Source organism: Ursus arctos, unplaced genomic scaffold, assembly GCF_023065955.2.
Source record: "Ursus arctos isolate Adak ecotype North America unplaced genomic scaffold, UrsArc2.0 scaffold_10, whole genome shotgun sequence".
In the NCBI taxonomy this organism is placed as follows: Eukaryota; Metazoa; Chordata; class Mammalia; order Carnivora; family Ursidae; genus Ursus; species Ursus arctos.
In genome coordinates, this window is record NW_026622764.1 from 1,711,779 (window position 1) to 1,735,584 (window position 23,806).

The window sequence follows — 23,806 nt, forward strand, 5'->3', positions numbered from 1 at the left end:
CCCACTCTTACCCCAAGACTCAGGCATGCTCTGCAGGTAGAAAACTGTGAACATGCATCAGCCTTGCCTGGAACGTTCTGGTCTAGGAAGTAGCCCCTCCTCCTCCAGCAGGTGGGAACCTTTCAGAACACTGAGTGGGACGCAGGGCAGGCACGATCAAGTTCTCTACAGAAGAACTGCTTACAGAAGTGGAGCAGTGTGCCTGTCGTCGTGGCAGCCCGCAACCTCTCCTCGGTCTGGCACATGCAATGAATGACTGCTGACCCAAACCTCGTGAGGCAGACAGAGTCATAGCACCGTTACGGATCTCGCACTCTGCCGAACCCCTGCTCTGGGAGACGAAAGCCAGGACGAATGCTTTCTCCAGGTCTTTCTGTCTTAAAATTTGGTCTTCTGTGGTTATGGCGCACGAAATAGAACACAGAACCATGACCGAGCAGCTCCCAGAGACAAAGGCTTCATGCACTTGGCTCCCATGCATTTTATTTCGGCAGGTAAGGCCTGGCAGTCATGGGACCCCTGTGCTCCTGCGATGAGAGGCAGAGAGAGGAAGAGGGGAGATGGCCGGGCCATCTAGGAAGCCCCACCTCAGCAGCCAGTCTGTAGCTTTAAAAGCAACGTGATCAAAGCCCGCAGAAACCGTGCCAGCCACAGAAATAACCGCGTGTTAAGGCCATGATGCTAAGTCTGTGCGGTCTGGGAGGGTAATCTGCAAGCTAAGTGATGATTTTGGGGGCACAAACGCCCTGACCTTTTCCTTCTCGTCTCCTCCCCTCTCTGCGGGACTCTCTATAACCGGGGTGAGCAGAGCGTGTGGGGGCGACGTTAGCACAGCGGCCGCTAAATAGAAATGGTGTGTCACGCCTTATTAATTAGAGCGCAGCCGCGGTGAATTGCCGGCGAGGTGTAGGCAGTCCAAGAACTGGAAATATCCAGTTCTGCTCCTGTCCAGGTCCTCTCTGTGCCTGTCCTCCTCCGCAGCGCTCCGTGGCCGGGAGGGTCACTTCTGGGAAGTGCAAACGGGACAAAGCCCAGCGTGCCCCTCGGGCCTTCTGCCCACACAGGCCCCCACCCCTCCTCGTGCTGCCCCCACATTTCTCTCCACGTCTAGTACCCGGATTCACCTCGTTCCGATCTTCTCCACCAAGCTCCCACTTTGGGGCAAAGGCTGACTCACTTCCCTGCGTTGCACTGCTGGCCAGGCTCACAACAGCCTCCTCCAGGAGCATCGGAAAAGGCGGAGGACTCGGTAGCACAGGGGACCCTGGGCCACAGTGGACCCTCCATCACGCAGGGCCAGCTGGCCCCTCTGCCACTTTCCCTCTGAAACCTGCCCCTGAGCCTAGACCCCCCTGCTTCCCTGCTCCCTCAGGCAGGAGCCTCGCAGGCGCCTGCGATCATGGATGAACAGCGCCTTCAGGTTTAGACCCTGCAGCAGAGATGCCTGGGTGGGAATCCTGATGCAACCCCTCCCCGGCTGCGTGGCCTCTGGGCGATTCCCTTCTACTCAGGCATCATCTGCACCGCGAGGACAGCGCCCGCCTGCCGTGCGGAGGTGGCGGGCTACGCGCTGTGCCCGGTGCCTGACCCACGCTCTCACGACTGTCGGCTGCTACCACTTCTACAAATAAGCTGGGTGTTGGGGGCCTAGCAGAAGCCCTGGGTCTGTCCTTCTAGTCTAGCACGAGCTAAAATGGCCCTACCAGCCCTCATTGGAGGGTTTCAAACAGGGAGGGCGAACTGGATGGTGGCCCAAGGAGTCAAGAATCAGAAAAAAGCTCCAGTCTGGGGAGGGAGCATGGCAGGTGCAGCCAGTGGCGGAGGAGGCCAGCCTGCTTCTCAGAGCTCCTCAGTGCCCTGGTGCCCAGGCAGGGAAGCGAGCCAGGCTTCCCGGGACACTGCACGGTCTGTGTGCACCTGGCGATCACCGTCCCCGCAGCCCAGGCCTCCTGCCAGGCTCGTCTTGGGGATGACAGGGTGGTCGGGATTCAGGGAGGTTAATGGGCTCAGTGACCTGGTTAGCAAGCAACAGGGTTTGAGAGGAAACCATCACCTTTAAATTCCCATAACGCAACTTGGGTCTTCAAATATTTATTTAATGAAACGGAAAGCTGTTTTTCTACGGAGAAAAGTAAAATACTACTAGAGAGTATAAACCGAGACAAGGAAACGGAAAGGCTCTAGGACAGGCAGATCCTGTCAGAGGAAAACTCAAGAGCGCGAAGCTGCCTCAGTGCACGTGTGTGCAGCTCAGCCTCACGCGGCCCCGCCTTTCAGCCGCGCGCAGGCAGGAGCTCCTGGACTAGGTCTACTGATTCCCCATCTGATCTGGACAAGTAAACCGCTGAGAATAGTCAGGGTTTTTGGAAAATTGAAAGTAATAAAGGAATCAGTACATTTTCCATATCAAATATTAAAACATATTTTGAAAGCTGCAGAAAACAAAAACAGTGTGGTTTTGGTAGACGGACAGTGAGATCAAAAGTGGAGTCCGGACACAGAGCCGAATCCCCTCAGGGCTGTCATGATGAACGCTGCACTTCAGGGGGTGTAGACAGATCAGATTTTACAGTGAACAGCGTTGCTTCATTGGGGAAAAAGCCGGATTTCTACTGCACGCCATACACCCTGACACACTCCAGGTGGGATCACACACGTGAAAAATGAAACTGAAATCTTTCCCTGGCCTTACAAAATATACTAGACAAAAACATGGAATTTGTTTCACAATCAGAGAAGAAAATGTGCTGAGGCCCAGAGTCCACTCAGGATCGCTCCCGTGTCCCCCTTTCCTAAACAGTCTGTCGGGGTTTACTAGCTAGACAGGAAGCCCGCGTCCACACGGTGTAGGATGTGATGGCTTGTCCCGCGGCCTCCGGGCCGCCAGCTCCACAATCTGGACCAGGCACGCGATCACACGCACGCCCACTGCTCTCACGTCCACTTCCACCCCGGCCACCTCCAACCTCTCTGCCACTTGAGACGAGTGTGCATTTTCTGGAATGCTGGGTGGACAGAGCCCTCAAGTGTGCACTCTGAGGTGCCCCTCACTCGGCAGAATGACTGAGCTGTGTCCGTGTTTGCGCGTCGTCAGCTGGCCCCTTCGTGTTCCCGAACGACACCCATGTGTTCCTGCACTCGGCTGCCGGTAGACGGCGGGCATGTCTGCGCTTTGGGCCATGATGCGAGCCATGCGCCAGTCACCGTGTGCACAGACCTTTGCTCTCGAACTGTCCACTGCTTCACATTTGAAAGGAACCGCCAAAGCGTATTTCAAGGGGCCGCACAGTTTTGCATTCCCATGGTGACCTGTGGGGATTCCGATTTCTCCGCATCCTACCCAACACGTGTGGTGGCCCTAGCTGCCGCTGCCCCCTCGGTGGGCGTGGAGCGGTGGCCCCGTGCTTTCCGTGCGCATCTCCCCATGACGAACGCAGCCAGCCATTTACAGCACTTCTCTGGTGAGATGTCTAGTCCGATCCTTTGCCCAGTTTCTAAACAGGGTTATTTGTCTCTTTATTATTGAGTTCTCAGAGCGCCTTACATATTCTGGGTGCAAGTTCTTTACCAGACATACGATTTGCAAGTATTTTCTTCCTGTCCGTGACTTGTCTTTCCATCGTCTTGTCCGCACCCTTTGAAGAGCAGAAGTCCTTAATTTTGATTATGCTCAATTTATCATGTTTTCTTTTACAGATCACGCCTTCTGTGTCACGCCTAAGAACTCCTTGCCTTACCTTACATAAAAAGTTTGAAAACAATGTTGAATTACAAAAAGGAATAGGAACAAAGAGATAAGACAGATGCCTAACTGGATCAAAATATTCGAATTCATATCATAAAGTGCTAACTTGTCTAGTAGATAAAGAACTTCCCCAAATCAATGAACAAAGCCCGGCCGTCTAATAGAATAAATGGCCACAGAGAAGAGCAGACAGTTCCTGGAAAATGAAGGACGAAGGCCTCTTACACGTAAAACTACCAGCTTTGCTCATACGAGAGAGAGAAGAGAACGACAGTGAGACAGCATCGTCTCCGTCTCGGGTTGGCAAAGAGCAGCAGGTCGGGTGACGGCTGGGGAGGATGTCGGCCGTGGGAGATGCCGCTCTCTGCCCGGAGTGCGAGTCGGTACAGAACCCACACAGGGCGATCCGCCACTTCCTATAAACAATGCATATACCTTCTGACCCCGAAATCGCATTTCAGGAAACTTGTCTATTACACACGCTGACTCGCGTGCAAAATACGTGTGTTTGAAGACGTGCGTCGTGGCACTGGATGCCATGTAAACTACGGGCAATAATCAGTCAGCAGCACCCGGCTGGCACTGATGGTACGCCGTACACACGACGGCACACTGCTGGGGGCTCCTCCTGCCCCCTGGCTTGCGGCGCAGTGTCGAGTGCGCTGTTCCCAGCTCCCACCCCGACGTGTAAAAGAGGAAGTGGCGGGACTTCACGAACTGCTGAACCGAGAACTTCCTCCTCCACAGGTACTCCCCGGTGTCTCCTGAACTGTGTGCGTGTGTTGCTCACTCAGAAACAACACAAAACAAAACGAATAAGGAGAGAAAGAGACGCAGTGGACGTCAGCACTGAGGCAGCCCCTTCACGGAGCACTAGCTCACGGACCATTTCAGCGAATGGACAGCTACGGAGGCCGGGCAACTTCTCTGGAGTCTCGTAGCAACTCTGGAATGAGCGTGTATTCCTCTGTGTGTCTCCAGAAGCCCAGGCTCAGAGAGTAAAGCACTGGTCCCAGGGGCACAGGCAGGCCAAGCTCAGCGCGGCCCCCACGGACACGCTCCGGGAAGCGTCGCTCCGAGCATGGAGCCTCGGGGGACGCGGAGCAAGCTTCCTTTGCATTTCTTTCCCTCATGTCTCCTGCAGACTCGCCCTACGGATCACTCCATGGTGGACGGTGTCTCCCGACCTTCCTATCTCGTAGGTCGCAACCAGGAGAGGGGTCTCCCACTCCCTGTAAATACACCAGAAGGTGTTGTGACCAACCTCCCAAGCCATTCATTCCAAATGGAATCCGCCTAAAATCCTCCCATAGCTAAAGAAACGGAGGCGGAGTCCTTGTGCTGAACGTGTGCGGCCCAACAGGTGAGGAGCTCCCCAGAAAGGCCATGTGTTTGCTGGGTGTCACATGGAGCTTTGGTTTCAGGGCTTGTTTATTTTGGGGGATTTGTGACAATGAAATGTTTTGATTTCACTCTTTAAGCCCTAGCTCATGCAGAGATTACAAGAAATCTCCTTGCTATTCGTTACCTAAATTAGCAGGTAGTAGACAGCATGAAGGAAGATACTGCCTGCCCGCAGGCAAAGGACAACGGCACCCAGAGTCTGCCCCATGCTCCGCCGGGCCCCCCGACTCTCCTCAAGAAGCCGTCTGCAATCAGAGGGTGCAGTGGAGGGCGGGCACCATCTTCTGGCTACTTGGATTCCTCCCTTCCCAGCAGGGATTGCGGGAGCCAGGAGGGCACGTCTGCCCAGACTCCTTGTTCTCCCCATCAGTGAAGAACCTCTGCCCACCAGAAACGTGTGTTCTGCCGGGGCACCTACAGCCGCACTGCGCGGCTGGCCCCTCCTGACCCCTCGCGGTGGGGATCAGCCCCCCCCACTGATGTGCAGCTCCAGCCCTCGCCCTGCCCCAGCCCCCCACCCAGGAGCACCCCATGCACCCCTTCCTCCCGCACCCCCACCCGTGTCACCGGGCCCCGTCCCAAGTAATTATGCCGCACATGAATCATTTTTTAATGTTTGGTTTAATACATACAGATTCTTTAAACAATAAAAAAAAATCAGCAAACAGCATCACAATCTGGAAATCTCTTTCTTAACATAGAAAACGGTTTCTTAATGGCACAGGGGGAGAACTCAACAGCAAGCCTGACAACATAATTAGAAGATTGTTACCGGGGAGGGAGAAGCATTCTTTACACAGCACTCACTGCTCTCAATAAGATTATTCCCCCTGAATAGCTAATCAGCTCTCTCCGGCTTCCCAAATCCGTGCGCGTCAAGTCGCTCGCGGTTCTCCCCACTTGCTAAATGGCAAACAGTGACACCTCGGAAGGGGAGACGTAAAGTGTTAACTGAATGTGAGCAAACAGCGCGATGGCGGCTGCGGATCCACAGATCCCCGCAGATTAGCGGCAATTTAGGAAGATGGCATTGTCACACCTGGGTTGACAGGGGCTGACACGGTTTGTTGATCTCTGCTCCCGTCTCAAATTTGAGTGTCACATTTCAGCAGAAATGAGAGGAATACAAAAAAATAAAAAAATAAAAAAATAAAAACCCTTCAGGACTCAGCACTGGCTTCACAGCAAGTGTTTAGGGCGCCGGGAACAAAGACCGCGGGGTGCGGGCACACGGGCGTCCAGCCTCGGACACGCCTCTCCCTCCGGCCCCCAGCCCCGCAGCCCCCCGGGCCACGCTGGGAGGGGAAGGGAGTGAGTGAGGAACAGAGGGTCGGTGGGCCGAACGCTGTCCTGGGGCAACTGCGCTCTTCAGGCCCCGCTCACAGCCATTTCCCTGCTCCGGGGACAGCACCGCCGCCTTCTCCAGCTGCCTCTAGAGCCTTCTTTTCAAGATGCAGGGCCCAGCACAGGGGTTGTTTGCAAAGCTCTGTGGGCGAGAAGGCCTTGGGCGGGGGGGGGGGGGGGGCGGGGCTGAAGCCAGGCCTGCCTGAGGCTAGACACGCACCACAAGGGGCCGCATGGGGGGTGGCAGGCGGGGCAGGATCAGCTCCCAGCACCACGACGTCCGGCCACTGGGGCCCGCGGAGGGTAAAGGAGGACGGACGCCCTCTCTGCTGTCCACGCTGCTCAGAGCTGTCAGCCTATTAAGAACATAGACTCTAGCTCTCTCCAGCTCAATGAAAACTTGGAAATTCATCATCCCACGGCTCGCTCTCTGTTTCAGGGAGGAGGAGATGCTGGGAAGGATGTCCTGCGTGCCGCCCTCGGCCAGGCAGGGTGGAGGCAGAGCCAAGGCCAGGTAGCCCCAGCCCCAGCCCTGGTCCACACGGAGGGCCCACGGGAGCCCAACTGAGCCGTGCTGATGTTTCAAGTTGCAGAGGCAGAGGACGTGGAGGCCTCGGGCTGGAGCGTGGGGGACACGGACAGCATGCACCGTCACCACCCACCCCTCCCCACCTGATTTGAGCATCTCTCTGGGTAAAGGCACCAGTAAGTTTCCTTTCCTTGGGAAACAGCTGGCAGTCAGCCAGGCTGCTCATGTTCCTGTTTCTGGAAGGCGGACAGGCAGCTGGTGTCCCCAGGTTTTCTTTCCCAGAGCGGGGGCCCACGCTCTCTCCAAGTGGCTGTCCGTTCCAGGCCCCGTCTTGCCTCGGGTGTTCTCAGGTGCCCGGCTGCCGCTGAGGGAGGCAAGCTGGAAGTAGGAATCACCGTGTGGGCTGACCGTGTCTGTCGGGCTCACCGTGCTCAGGCTGGCCTCGGGCCACATGCGTAGTTAGTGCTGTCCACTGCTGCCCACTGGGAGTGCCCACACTGGCGGACGGTCTGCGCTCAAATTTCCTTCCTGAAGGCGCTCAGGGAGGCCCTGAGCCTCAGCCTGCATCTCCCCTTGGGGGCTGGGAGCCGTTCTTCGGGGATTTTTATGTGATGCCAGGTAACCTTTCCAGGTGGTGTTTGTATCCACTCTGACTGCAGTTCCAGGCCTGTCCCAGTGCAGTTCAGTAAGGACCCACAACAGACACACCTTGACATGCTTGTTTCAGACAGTCTAGGTTCAGTAATGCTGCTGTGACAGCCAGCACCAAAGCCTCAGCAGTCTAAGACAATTAACCTCACTTCTCAGCATTTCTCGGCTCAAGCTGTGGGTCGAGGATGCCCTGCAGGGCTGTCCTTCGTGTGCTGGCTCCACATTCTGGAAGCTTCTATCTTACACCACCTCTGTATCAGCCAATACTTCCACAATCGTGGGGGAAATGGAGTGTAGAGACTCCACCACCCTTCCACATGTCCACTCAGAAGTGACATGTGTCCACGTTCCTCGTCACCTGGCCAAGCCTCACCTCCCAGAGAAATGCAGTTCTCCTGTGTGTCCAGGAGGGAAGGAGCCACGCTAACATCGATGCCGTGTTTCAATGAAATACTTCCTGGGTGTGCACAGGATGGAAGGTCCCAAGTACGGTTGGGAGAGTGAGGCATGGGCACATCTCTGCACCTTCATCCAGAGGTTATTTATGAAGTGCGTGCCAGGCCCCCGTGTGTAAAGCCCTCCTCTCTTGTCAACCCTCTCCGTGCCTACAGACCCACAGCCAGAAGAGCAGACAAAATCCATGGCCCCTATGTGAGAGCAGAGAGGAGGCTGGGCCGAATCTTACCAGGACGTGGCGGATGGACTCTTGTGCAGAATAAACTTACATTCCAGGCTCCGGACACACTATCGGGCTGCTCCCCACGTGTCCCAGGGGAAAAAAGCAGTTCATCTGCAATGGATTTTTCATTTGCTCACTGGTGTTAGAACAAGCCGGGGGAGCATCTTCTCATTCCACGGTTGTGTTTTGGCCACAGTTTGCCTTCCTGCATTCTCACGTTCATGAGTAAACACAAATCTCCTGATGTTTTCCATAGTTTCACCTTTCAAGGAAAGGCCCCCCACAGACTGTCGTTTTTCCCTACATCTCTAGGGTTGCCCCACCATATTCCTTACAGTTCCGCACAGATCCTCCCTCTTGCATCAAGGTCCGTCTCCCTGTTCCCAGCTGAGCTGGCCATGACATGTGGAGGGCCACTGTCCCTGCAGGAGTCTCATCTCCACTCTCTGACCACACACCGCATGTGACAGCCCTATATACTAGCTGTGTGCCCGGCTTTCCCTGTTATTGACTCTCTTTTCTCCCCTTTGTGGCTTGTCTGGGACTCCTCTGATGTCAGGGCCATGGTCTTCCTTTGACTCAACTTCACCTTCTCCCATTCCTGGCCACAGCCTTTTGCTCAATTCCAGCATGTTCTTGGGCTGTTCTCAGTGGTTTGAAAAGCCTCCAATTTCATAGAGAATAGAATCTTCTGTTCTAATTCAATGTCTACTTCTAATCACATCCTACCTGAAGGCTGCAGAGAGTGCCCTCAGCAAAATCGATGCAGATTAAACATCCTCACCCATCTGGAAAGTCCAAGAAACATCCTTTCATTCTTTTTGGAGGTTACCTTCTTTCGTGAAATAAAGGCCTTTGCTAGGATCAGATGATCTTCATCTGTTTTGAGTCACAGGGAAGGGAGGACACCAGGCTGAAGTCTGAAGTGACACCCATGGCTCTGGAAATCACATGGAGGCAGACTTGGTCTCCATCTGATAGGTGACACTGTCTTTCCCACCACACCCTCCACTCATACCCCTTGGACATCACTGCCCTCCATGTTAACTAAAGTCAGACTTCTCATTGGAGGGAGAAGCCACCAGGTTATCAGATTATACTTGAAAGTACATAAGAAAAATGTGTCTTGACTTATGTGACAAGGCATGACCAACAAGATGGTTCTAACTGGTCTCCCTATATCTGACCCAAATGTAAAGGAATACAAACTTTTCAACTTAGAGCCAACAAGCTGAACCCCAAGCACACGCTGGTGAATCAGCCCCTCAGAGCGCGAGAATTCAAACTCAGACCCGTGGGCTGAGGGAAAGACGATGACGCACCGCAGTCGGCGGTAACTAGTGGCTTCAGATTTTAACAGATTACAGGTGGTGAGGTCATCACTGCTCCTCCATACAGGTTGTCGAGAAAATAAAGTGGTGTGACAAGTCTTCAGTTTCTGTTTATTTTGACTTATGCTGTATGAACGTTGACCTCAGTAAGAAGAGGCGGCCCACAGGCGACAGAGGGCCCACACCCTTATTCCTTCCATCCACAGCAGCGAAAGGCAGTTGGACGGCGGGCTGAACCCATCTACGGTGACCTCCTCATCTGGGAAGACACCAACCATTCAGATTACCAACATTCCGGCTCAGCCCCAAACCGATCAACTAAGTGGTCCTCCGTAGATACGGCACCGTGCTTCCGTGGCACACCTGCCAGAAACGTGTTCCTCCATCAAAGAGGAGCGTGCAACAGCTAAATGTACAGCCCATTCCCCAATGACGTCACCAGCAAAACTGCAACGGGTGGGAGAACGTGCACGCGAACTTGAGTACATAGAGATGATCTCTGTGTCCCAAAGACAACACCACAAGAATCCAGACGGAGAAGTGTGCGTTTAATTTTCCAGTCCAGAGTGCAGAGAAAGTACCCAGCAGAAAAGGCCCAGTGTCAGCCTCAAAGACCAGAGGACAGCAGTCAGTTCTCAGGGGACAACCCACTGTGTAAACTTGGACAACCGCGCTCATTTCTCTGCCTTCAGACACCAACACGACCAAGCACCCTGAGAGGAAGGCAGGGAAGGAATGACTGGACAGGACGTCAGACAAGGCATGATAAGGGCACCTTCTCCACAGCCCCGGGAGGGATTCTTCTCATTACCTAAAGTGATGTAATGAGGACAAATAAGGAACCTGCATAATCCACCAACCCGATAATCTGCCCTCTAGATGGCTAAGACTGACTAATCTGCAAGTTAATTGTTAGGTAGGAAATATTTGTCTGCTGTGAGAGTAGCTCGGTTACAACACAAAGGCTGGCTTGATTTTGAGCACTTAACACAAATCACCAGGGAAAATGCATCTCATCAACTGGCTTCTCCAATTTTAATCAATTGCTTATTATTTCCCTCCACACCAACGTATTTCCATGATTTCTGCCATGGGAAATAATCACAAAATACTCCAGTGAGTGAGGCCTGGCAGGAGAAGAAGGCCTTGTCGTTGACCCCGCGCAGACAGGCCTCTGGAGGACCGTGGAGGACTTGCTTTCCTGGCCCCTGGCCCCACGCCCACCAGCAGCATGAGGTGTGGGGGACCCACTAGAGCTCAGTTACGAGTAGCCTCTCCATCAAATTATATGGAAGTCATTAGCCGGGTGGAAGGAAGTTCAACTTCCGAGTTCTTAATCAATTCTTGGGCCATAGAAACGGAGTGTTACAAACCCACGAGGATGGAATGTGGGGGTTGCTCCCTCACCAGGCCACTGCACCCCTTTCCCCAGCCTCACGGAAGTCCACGGTTGGGCCACTCGCCAGAGAGCTGGGACTCACGCCAGGCAGGGCGACTGTGCCCCTGTGGGTCTGCTCCCCAGACTAGTTTTCCATCGCTCTGCGCCGAAGACCCGAGTCTGGGGCCTTAGCTACTATAGGCTGAGCTGTGGAAAACAGAACAGGAAGAACCTCCTAGAAGTGTGTTGGGGAGACTGAGGCACAGGGGTGCAGCCACTCCGGGAGAGCGTGCCTTCATCAGCCTGTGTTCCCTGCGCATGGACCGTGTGGTTCGTGGGTGACCACAAGGCCCTCTGTCATAAACAGGGACCTCTCCCACGTCCTTCCAGGCCACTGATACTCTGTCTTCAGCGATCCACAGCTTTGACTTAGTAGGATTCTGTCCCTGTTAAAGCCTCAAACTTCTCTTCCCCTGAGGAGAGTCATTAACACATGAACCTCAAAGGTTTTCGGGATCTTCCTGAAAGGTAGACTTCCTTGGGGAAAAGAAAGACAAAACAAAAAGTCTAGGTCCCTCGGAGGAGGGAGTGGAGGTGAGGAGGAGGGGACACACTGGCCCCCGAAGTGTGACGAGGAAGTAAGAGTGAAGAAGAGGAGTGTGGGCGGCCTCCGGGCGAGCACGCTCAGGGATGTGCCCTGTTCCTGGACAGCAGGCGTCTGAGGGGGCGCCGCCGAGGAATCGCACCCGCCCCCCAAGCCCCCGCAGGAGCGCGGCCTGTGCTGTGGGGGCTCCGAGCGCGTGGGGTCAGCCACCCCCAGGCTCTGCCACGTCCTGGGCAGCCTCCAAGCGCGGCTCTGAGCCCAGGTCAGCTCACCAGCCCTGTTCCGTCTTTCTAGCTCTCTCTGGGTGGGTCCCGCGCCCACCCAGTGCCCTGGGCTCTCAGCCCCACCTCTCTCCTCCGCGTCCGTCAGCCCTGGGCCGGACCTCCTCGCTTCGGCACCCATCCCCCAGCGCCCACTACTGTACAGACTGTCGTGTTCGTGGAGTCACACGACTGCATTCACAGAGAAAATTGATGGCTGGGGACGCCGACTGAATGTTCCACAGTAAAAAATAATAATTATTAACTTTACGGTCAGGTACGTGGCCAATACAACTAAATAATAATTACCTCATTTGTATGAATATCACAATTAAAGGATAAACTCTGCATCAGCAAATGGAGTGTTTCTGGCCAACATCAGTTTGGGGCCATGACGGCCCTGAGCACGTTCACTGCGCGTCCCAGGCCTGGGTCTGGGCCAGAGCCGCCAACGCTGCTTCCCACGGCGGCTGTGCAGGGACCCCGAAGGAGCAGGACTCCGACATCCCGACTCCAGAGCTCCTTTGGTGTCCTGACACGGCTGACGGACGGGCTGGCACCTGCCCCCCGGCCCCGCGTGGACGGGGTGAGGTCACCTGGGTGATGCGCTTTGGGCAGTGCTGCCGTCAGTGTCTGAGGCTGTCCAAACACAAGCTGGTGGGCGAACAACAGAAATGTGTGTCTCATAGCTCTGGAGCCAGAAGTCCCAAATCAGGGCATCCGCGGAGCCTCTGAAGGAGGATTCTTCCCCGCGTCTTCTAGCTCCTGGTGTGGACCAGCCATCCCGCTGTACTAGGCTGGCAGACGTGGCTCTCCTGCCAAGTGGCCGTCTTCACACCATCCTCTGTGTGAGCCTGTCTTTGCGTCCAAATGAGACACCAGTCAGACTGGTCATACTAATGACTTGCTCTTCACTTGATTACTTTTTTTTTTTAAAGATTTACTTATTTATTATTTTAGAGAGAGACAGCATAAGCAGGGGGAGCGACAGAGGGAGAGGGAGAAGCAGACTCCACACTGAGCAGGGAGCCCAACGTGGGGCTCGATCTTATGACCCTGAGATCATGACCTAAGCCCAAATCAAGAGTCGGATGCCCAACGGACCGCGTCACCCACTCGATTACTTCTGGAATGACCCTATTTCCAAGTAAGGTCTCATCCCAGGTACTGGGGGTCAGGACTTGAGCATATCTTTGGGAGGGAACCATTTCAGCCCATGACCGGCATTACTGTGCTCTCCCCTCCCAGCCTGGCCTCTCTGGCCATGTGCCTTGAGGTCAGAGGAGATCAGGTGTTCTCAGACCCTTCGCTCTAAAGATCCCTTCACACTATTAAAAATCATGGAAAAACAAGAAGAGTTTTTGCTTCTGTGGGTCATATTTACTGATAATTACCATGTTAGAAATTCAAGATACGAAAATGAAAATGTTAACATATTTATTTCAATTAAAAAATAACTATAACAAACCCATTATGTATTAATTCAAGTAACATATTTTTATGAAGATAAGTATATTTTTTTTCTAAAAAATCAGTGAGAAGAGTGGCATTATTTTATGCACATTTCCTTGATGTCTTGGGCAAGGAAGACCCCTAGATTCTCATCTGTCTTCTGCCCTCAGTCTGTTGCTATGTGTTGTTCTGGTTGAAATATTAGACAAAAACCCAGCCTCACACAGAAGGGAGGAGTGTCTTAATGGCCTTGTCAGATAGTTGTGGGTATGTCTCTTTGCTAGTCCACCGAACACAGCAAGCGGCACTGTCTTATGGATAGTTGTGGAATCTGGGGCCCTAGAAATAAACTTTTTATGCTACCACAGGGGGACGCATTGGTCTGTTTTGCCCTTTGAATGCATGATTTCATACCATCAGGCACTGTCAGTTAGAAATGACTGGCTCACCAGCTGTGCAGATCTTCCAAATGCTGACAAATTGTATCAGACATTTTTTTAAAAAATCACATTTGTTGATATCACCACATCTCAGGAGAAACGTCTTTAAGTGTTGGGGCATTCAAGCTCGCAGGAGCAGGAGTGAGTTTTCCAGAATTCTAACTTTCACCTGAACGTTCAGACTTCATTACTGACAACAAGTACTGCCACAGACTGTCTTTGAAGTGACGTATTTGCGAAAATGTCTCCCCAGTGCCCGAGTCTGAACCACTAGTGACGGTCTGTTAAACATCCCTCCAAGCAAAGATGATGTTCGAAGAAAGTACCAGCTGCAAGCTGAGCCATCACAGAGTGCTTTTCCTTGAGACAGCCATCGTCACACTTCTGCAGCAGAAACAGGTCCTAAAAAGACACGTGCTCGTGGTTCAAGATTTAGTAAGGTGAAACTTCTCACTGCTCTACCCAGAATATTTGTCAGCGGAGCTGGCTTTCCTCACTGCCAGTGCGTGGTGGTGAAGAAGACGGTGCTCCCGGTGCGGTGGGTCCTCACTAGGGCTCTGGCTGGCTCACTCCCAGCATGGACTCCAATGCGGACAGACAGGCACCCCAGGTCCTGCTCCTTTTCTGCCACCGCAAAGCAGATGACAACAACCTTAGCAGCCACGAACAACACACGTCTGTTCTCTCGCGGCTCCCGGGAACACGGTGTCTGGCCAGAGCTTAGCCACAGCCTTGGCTCAGGTCTCCCAAAGCTGCAGTCCAGCTGTGAGTTCGGCTGTGAGTCTTATCAGCATTCAGGTCCCTTTCCAAACCTACTCAGGCTGTTGGTGGAATTCATTCCTGTGGCCCTGGGGGCTAAGATCCTTGCCTTCTTGATGGCTCCGGGCAGCGGCCTCTCTGTGGGCCACTCACGGCATGGCTGTGGGCTTTCTCCCCATGACAAAAGCTGGAGAAAAGCTCTGCTTTCGAAGGGCTCACCTGAGGAGGCCGGACCCATGCAGGACCATCTCTTTGATGAACTCAAAGTCAGCCTGCTTGGGACCGTGATGGTCTCTGCAACAACCTTGTACCATGGACCAGCACACGGTTGCAGGCGATCCCTCGGCCCTGCCCTCTCACTCTGAGAGATGTGCTCCGGGTGTGCACAGCATGGGCAGGGATCCCAGGGGATGTCTTGGAACTCTGCCTACCACCCTTGTCTCAGTGCCATCACTAGGACCAGGCATAAAATTCGCAGCACGCATGCAAAATGAAAATGGGGTCCCTTGTTTAAAAACTGCTAAGAGTTTGGAGACTCCAACAGCAGCTCACTGGACTGAGCATGGGACCCTCCTAGACGCAGGCCCAGGAAGCCAGCCCTGGCTCTTATGCAAATGGTGCTGACCTTGTGGGCGGGCCCTCGCGGGGTCCTGGAGAGCACGGGCTCTGCGGGTTGTACTTGGAGACCGGCTCGGTAGGAGCATCTCAGCTGGTGTCGAAGGGGAGATTTGTAGGAGCCTAGTCACACCAGAAGTCTAAGAAGCTTCCAGCAGGACTGGGACATCTCTGGTTTCTACCCTTCCCAGAAGTCCTTTCTGATTTTCCCTTCAGCTCAGAGAAATTCCCCTGGAGACCACGCATGTCCTGGTGATTCGATCACACAGGGAGTCAAGGCCTACTTCTCACCGGGAGATCCCAGAACCCCGCCTCTGTTCCAGCACTGCCACGTCTAGGACACCTTGCAGCACGGGCCTGCTGCTCCCTGTGACCCCACAGACAGCTGTACTGATGGGGATTCAACGTGGCCCCCGGGAGGCAGTTCTGAGGGAAAGCAGTGGTCCCGTCTTCTGAGAAAGTCTCCTAGAACTAGGAGCATCTCTTCCTGGGGCATCTCAGACCTCTCTGTCCCCTCCTGGTGGCCAGAGGCCCCGGCCCTTTATGCTGAGAGCAAGTGGGACACCCTTGGGACACCTCAACTGCCCACAGAGGGTCATGACCCAGGTCTCAAACCCCACGAGCCTGCCCTCCGTGGAGAAGCTTGGATCCCTTTGTTGATGCCTGTTTGCTCTTAGTGCTGCGTTTGGCTCTCCAGCATGGGCCCCATTTTCTGAATTTCTGAGCCTTCTCTCGTTTGCTTGCAGCGGGCAGGAGGCAGAGCAGGCCCTGGGAGCTGCCTGCTCCCACCTACACGGGCACGGTCTAGGTACTCATGGAGGCAGTGGGGGTCAGATCTCCAAGTGTGGCTCTGGGGCTTCTTCCTCAGAGGTCGCCTCATTTTTAAACAAGGGTTATTTTTGTCTGGAAGCCTCAAAACCATTTTATGGCCAATGTTCCCACTATGGTCACATCTATCTCTGCAGCCTCCAGGAAGAGTGGCCAACAGAATTTTGATCCAATCCGATCTGGTCACCCCGGAGTCCTGGCTCCCCTCCAAAGTACTCCCCTCACTGCAGACAGTAAGCTTTTAATAATGCAAATGTTACCATGTCACCTTCCTGCCTAAATCCTCCATGGTCCTTCAGTACGTTATTCCCACAAATATTTACTGAGAGAGCCACACAATGTCCTAGCCACTAGAGCCACATGTGTGGACAAAACAGAGCAAAACTCATGCCTTACAGAGACCACATCTGAGGGGAACTCAGACACCACACAAAACAAGGAAATCAATAGCATGCTAGAAGATAAAGACACTGGGAAAAGTGGATCAGGATATGGGCATCAGGACCCCCAAGGGTTCAGCAGGTGCTGGACAAGCAGGGTGTCTGGGCCTCACTGTGAGGTGGCATGCGAACAAGGACAAAGGAGGTGAGGGACTGAGCCCCATGTGTGTCTGGTGCAAAGCAAAGGCAGAGCTCGCCTGGAGTCTTAGAGGGACATGTGTGGGCATGTGAGCACGATGCAGTGAGAGGAGAGGAGGCCAAGAGGCCATGAAAAGCCCTCCACTTAGGGCTATATGCTTGGGGTATAGAGGTGTGGTCTTGACGTCAGCTCCTGCCATTTTCCTCCTCCTTTCTATGCTCCACCATCCTGGCCTTCCAGTTTCCCAGAAGCGAAAAGCTTTTCCACAAGTGAGTCCCCCTTTCTGGAATTTTCTTGCCCTCTGACTCACAGTGTCACTTCTTCTTCAAGAATCTTTCTTATGCCTATACTACTTGGGTTAGGCCTCTGCCCTACACTGTCACAGTCCTCAGAACAGTTCCTTCTCAGCTCTTTGTCCATTTACACTTGCTGAGTGGATGGATGGATGGATGAGGGACGGAAGGAGAGATAATGGAGGGATGGAAGATGGGTGATGGATGGATAATGGAGGGATGGACAGATGGATGATGAATGCATGGATAATGGATGGATGATGGATGGATGGGATAATTTGTTTAGTATTTATCTCCTTTGCTAGACTCTAAGCTCTATGAGGGGAAGAGCTGTCCGTGTATCTCTGGAACTGGGGATGCAGAACCTGGAAATCAGGTGGTACTATTATATGTTGATTGATCAACTCGTGTTAGTTGACAGTGGGATTCAACAAATGAGGAGTCTCAAGTAGAGAGCTCATCACCTAGACTGGACACGAGTTGGATGAGTTTGGGTTTTTAAACTTGCTTCCCCATTAAGGGACTGAGAGGGGGCAGCTGTCAGGGAAGAGCCCAATTTCCACCTCTCCAGCTGACAATGACATTGGCTTTGTTTTCAATCCTGAAGAGGACTGACCAAGGTTTCCACCATAGCCTCTGATAACAATACACCTTACATCTGAGACTCGCAGCATTTTCACAGGTGGCCTGAATGAAGTCAGGTGGCTCCGCTATAACCCAAGCTTTGTAAATGCCAGGAAGTTTGCGGCAGTGAAGTTGGGGCGTCTGAAACATCTAGATTTGGGCCCATTGTACTACTTACTAGTTCAGAGCGCTGGACAGGCTACTGGATGCCTCTAACCCTAAAATATCACAACTGTGAAGTGCTGAGCCCCCATGCTCCTTAACTATCCCTCCTCATTAAAGGAGGAGAAGCCATAAAATGTTATACGGTCTGCGGATGGTTCTGTGAGCTCTAAAAAGCCGCATTACTTCTCTCGGCCTTCTGACTAAGATCAAGTGTACAAAACTGTTAGTTGTTATATAAGCAGAAAATAATTATGTGCATTTACACAACTGCTGTTATGAAGAAATTATATATTGATACCTGCTACTGTGACTCAAGAGTGACATGACTTTGGCATGACTATGACAGCACAAACAGCCCAGAAAGACCCTCCCTTACGCAAGTGTCCTGCCCTCTCCCTGCTCCATTCTGCTTTCCTTGTGGAAGTCGTTCCTGCTGAAAATGATCTTTTTTTAAAAAAAGTATTTTTACTTATTTATTTGACAGAGAGAGAGAAAGCCAGCGAGAGAGGGAACACAAGCAGGGGGAGTGCGAGAGGAAGAAGCAGGCTCCTAGCTGAGAAGCCTGATGTGGGGCTTGATCCCAGAACGCCGGGATCACGCCCTGAGCCGAAGGCAGATGCTTAACGACTGCGCCACCCAGGCGCCCCTGAAAATGATCTTTCTCTCTTACTCATGCCACCTGGACTGGGGGCCACCGACCTGTAATGTGGGCTTCCTGGGGAGACACAGGTTGCCTATTTTGTTCACTCCTTGGTTCCCACGTGGAGAACTCATTAAGATAGGCAGGATAAATGAATTTGCTAAGTAGAATGGTATAAAGTTTTACAGATTTACCTTTAACTTACAGAATTTTAAAGATCCAACATAAGTGATTGAACTATATATTATATAAAAAGGGTAAATATCAAGAAAATATCCCTAACATTAGTTTTAGTGGTATGTGTGAATAAATTAGTGGGGGTAGTAAAATGAGATTATAGAAAGGAATACGTAGCTTTACTCCATATTAACTGTGTATCATTAACTACATATCATTTCATTCTATAAGTTACTTCATAAAACAATGAACTCTTCTATTTAAGAAATATCCCCTAGACTATCGCCATGTTTTAGCAAATAAAGATCATTTCAGAGAGTGTGTTATGTCCCTCATAAACACTATTCCTGAGCGCTGGTTCTTTTTTTCTTCATGTTTCCATTTTTATTAAATTCCAGTTAGTTAACAGATAGTGTAATACTAGTTTTAGGAGTAGAATTTAGTGCTCATCACTTATATACAACACCCAGTGCTCATCACAACAAGTGCCCTGTTTAATGCCCATCCCCCATCTAGCCCATCCCCCTGCCCACATCCCTCCATCAGCCCATCAGTTTGTTTCACTTAGCATTATACTCTCCAGCGCTATCCATGTTGTTGCAAATGGCAAGATTTCATTCCTTTTTATGTCTGAGTAATGTTCCATTGTGTGTGTGTGTGTGTGTGTGTGTGTACACACATACCACCTCTTTATCCATTCATCTGTCGACAGACACCTGGGGTTGTTCCATAATTTGGCTATTGCTGATAGTGCGCTATGAACATCAGGGTGCAGGTGCCCCTTTGAATCAGTTTTGTATCCTTTCGGTAAATACCTAGTACTGCCACTGCTGGGTCGTAGGGTAGCTGTATTTTAACATCTTGAGGAACCTCCATATTGTTTTCCACAGTGGCTGCACCAGCTTGCATTCCCACCAACAGTGTAGAAGGTTCCCCTTTCTCCACATCCTTGTCAACATCTGTTGTTTCCTGACTTGTTGACTTCAGCCATTTTGTGTGAAGTGGGATCTCAATGTGGTTTTGATCTGAATTTCCCTGATGCCGAGTGATGCTGAGTATCTTTTCATGTGTCTGTTGGCCATCTGTATGTCTTCTTTGGAGAAATGTCTGTTCATGTCTTCTGCCCATTTCTTAACTGGATTATCTGTTTTTTGGGTGTTGAGTTTGATAAGATCTTTACAGATTTTGGATACTAACCCTTTATCAAATATGTCATTTGTAAATATCTTCTCCCATTCCATAGGTTGTCTTTTACTTTTGTTGATTTTTCTCCCTTGTTGTTCAGAAGCTTTTTATCTTGATGAAGTCCTTAATAGTTCATTTTTGTTTTTGTTTCCCTTGCCTATGGAAATGTGTCTAGTAAGAGGTTGCTGTGGCTGGTGTCACAGAGGTTGTCGCCTGTGTTCCCCTTTAAGATTTTGATGGTTTCCTGTCTCACATTTAAGTCTTTCATCCATTTTGAATTCTTTTGTGTGTGTGATGTAAGAAAGTCGTCCAGTTTCATTCCTTTACATGTTGCTGTCCAGTTTTCCCAACACTGTTTATTGAAAAGACTGTCTTTTTTTCCACTGAATATTCTTTCCTGCTTTGTTGAAACCCCAAAAACCCAAACGACTCCACCAAAAAATTGCTAGAACTGATACATGAATTCAGTAAAGTTGCAGCACACAAAATCAACATACAGAAATCTGTTGCATTTCTACACACCAATAATGAAGTGGCAGAAAGAGATATGAAGGAACTGATCCCATTTATAACTGCACCAAAACCCATAAGATACCTAGGAATTAACCTAACTAAAGAGGTAAAAGATCTGTACTCTGAAAACTACAGAACACTTATGAAAGAAATTGAAGATGACACAAAGAAATGGAAGGATATTCCACGCTCGTGGATTGGAAGAACAAACACTGTTAAAATATCTATGTGGCCCTGGGATGCCTGGGTGGCTTAGTTGGTTAAGTGGCTGCCTTCAGCTCAGGTCATGGTCCCAGAGTCCTGGGATCGAGTCCCATATCCGGCTCCTTGCTCAGTGGGGAGCCTGTTTCTCTCTCTGCCTGCAGCTCCCCCCTGCTTGTGCTCTCTCTCTTTCTCTCTGACAAATAAATGAATAAAATCTTAAAAAAAAAAGTCTATGCGGCCCAAAGCAGTTTACACATTTAATGCAATCCCTATCAAAATACCACCAGCATTTTTCACAGAGCTAGAACAAACCTAAAATTTATATGGAGCCACAAAAGACCCTGAATCACAAAGCAATCTTTAAAAACAAAAGCTGGAGGCATCAAGATTCCAGATTTCAAGCTCTATTGCAAAGCTGTGATCATCAAGACAGCATGGTACTGGCACAAAAACGGACACGTGGATCAAGGGAACAGAACAGAGAACCTAGAAATGGATCCACAACTCTACGCTGCTTCTTTAGAAGGATGAACTCACAAGTAAATGATTCCCATATCCATGGGTCCACACTGATACATATAATTGAAAAAATAAATCAATGGGGAGAAGAGACAGATTTCCCATGCAGAAGAATTCCAGAGAATTTACGCAGCTACTTCTCCCTCAGGGAGGTGGAACGTGACCCCCTCGGCTAAGCATGGGCTGTGCACAGTGGCTCCCTTCCATAGGAAGAGGGACAAGTATGACCCAACAGGGGGGAGCCCTGACAAGTGCACCTCAACCAGGGGACGCAGACCAAGGAGCAGAGACAATTCGGGTGGGCAGTCTCTAGCCTACTGTGATGTAATAAGAAGTATATAGCAAAGGGGATTTGAGCATTCACGTTTTTAGGATAAAATAAAGGGAATTTAGGGAGGATCTGGATAGGAAAAATAGACCCTGCACATCTCCAGCCCAACTGTGGGGACTCAGGGTTGGCCTTCGGAGCAATCCTGCTCTGCATTCTAACCCTGACCACTCAGGCCTTCCATCTGGAAGTTTAATCCTATTGATGATGCAGAAAAATAATACCTAATCTATTTAAATGAGAAAAAAACATGTTTTCTTACATTCTGGATAATTTACCTTAAAAAAAAACTACACACAGAGATGATATGAAAAGCAAGTGTTGTTTTACATTTCAGATAAAGATGTGCAGAATGACCTGTTATGTATAATTGGTTCCAAATGGTCCCTCTCGTGACAAGTTTTTAAAAACGTTTCATGGACTAGCCTGGACGCACCCAGAGTATAAAGGGGACACACTAAACAACGATCCCGTTTGATTTGAATGTGAGTGGGGTCTCTTCCAGCCTCTTCACTCAAAAGTGGCCTCATGGAAGCCAGATACGAATATGCACTGAAGAAATTATTAACAATGCAGCCTTCGCCCTTCGTGCCTCGGCCAACCTCAAATTAAGAGCTTCTGGGGAGACTTGAGAATGATTTCGCTATACCCAGATTCGATGTTAAAGGGTGTAAATGCCATTATTTTTTTCCCCGTGTACTGGACCTTACATATTAATATTCAGGCCAGGAACAGTTTAAAATTGCAGAGAACAAGCACGCTCCACAACGGCTCAGTGGGAGGCTGGCTGTAAGTAGCTGCCAATCACCAGCAATGGGCCATTGTGAGCCCAGACAGCCCTCACAACGCCCTGATGCAGCCCCCATCACCCTCTGCTCTGCTGGGCTTGCAGCGAGTGTGGGCAGAGGGAGGGGGAAGGCAGGACCCAGACACGGAGCAAGCGAGGGTGGGACCCAGAAGCCCCGGGCTGCGGCCAGTGGGAGGGAGGAAGGCCAGGAGGCAGACAGGAGGCGTCTGGGACACCGAGCCGCCTTCTGGGGCAGGTGTCGTTCCCTTTATTACCTCCTGGGCCGTCAGGGAGACTTGGCTTCCTGGGGCCGCAGACAGGGTGGCCCGTGACCGGCAGGTGTGGCCCAGAGAATCAGCACATGGATAGGCCTATTGATCGGAGGCCTGGTGTGTTTAATGGTCTTGTCAAAGCGGCCAGCCGTCTCCCGGGCCAAGGCCAGCCATTTGCTTTACTCCTGTGAGTCTGTTTATTCATGGCCTCATCACAGGCACACCACTTGTCCGGCTCCCCTGGCAGTTTTCATTTGGATCTCATGGTCGCCCAACTTTGCTCACAAAGGAACTGGCAGGACTGCGACGCCTGCAGCAGCCGGCCCCGCGACACTGGCCCTTTTCCGTGCGGAGGATTGAGCGCGGGTTTGTAACCCCCTCACAGCCGTGCCCGCTGTGCTGCTGAGATGGGCCACACTTCCCACTCCAAATCTCTTCTAGGACATTTGGGCACCGGAGCCAGAATCACCCCCAAACGAACGTGACGCTTCATCACAAAGGATAATCACAATCTATCCTTTCCCTGTGACAACACTGACAATGACCGTGTAAATTTTTACCCTAAATGACAGATGTCACCTCGCTGCCACATCCTAAGTGATGCCATCAGACCACAAACCTGAGGAGTGGGAAGAGGTCTGGGGAGGCTGAAGGAGGTGGGTGGTCCAGAGGGCCTGTGGCCCTGCTCTATATGGCAAGGTCGCTTCGGAAGCTTTGGGGTGAGGGAGTGCGGGAGCAGGGAAGGGCCACAGACCCCACCCTGCTCTGAGATGCCTGGACTCTGGCGGTGGAGCCAAGATCACCACTGGGTGACCGTATGGGGGATTCGGCAGGCCCAAGAAGGTACGCTGGATAGAAAACACATACAGGTTCTGGAAGGCTGTGCAAAACTGACACGCACGCGAGAGAGGGTCTGGCACCAAAAGCAGCAGCAAGAATGACAGCACACCTTACGTGGGGGGGGTCTCTGTCTCACCCTCCGCCCCCGGACCAGAGGGCTCCTGTGGGAAAGACGCCCTTGGGGGCAAATTGCCCAGCCAATGTCCTTTGATCGCCCCCTTCATTCTGTTGACAAATGTGTCCTGGGCCCCCTGTGTAGACAGAGGTGAGCACAACAAAGTCCGATCCTCATGGAGCTTTCATCCCAGGGCCAGGCTGCCCTATCCGGCAGCTGTAAGTTTAAACTGCAAAGAGTGACATTTCAACCAGATTAAAGAGCCATCCTTCATTTTCACCAGCTCACTGGAAGCCCTCGATTGCCAGCGGCGAGCACGCGGCACAGCGCAGAGGACGTTCCGTAATTGCAAGAAGTCCTCTGTGACGGTGCTGAGTGTCTGTGTGTGCACGTGTGTTGGGACAGGTGTTCAAGGAGAAGCAGAAAGGCAGTTAATACGTATATCTGTGATGTGGGCAGTGCAGAGAGAAGGAAGGACACGTGCTCTCTTTTGAGGGATGGGAAAGCACAGTTTTGCTACGAACGCACCCCTTTCCCCAAACTCAT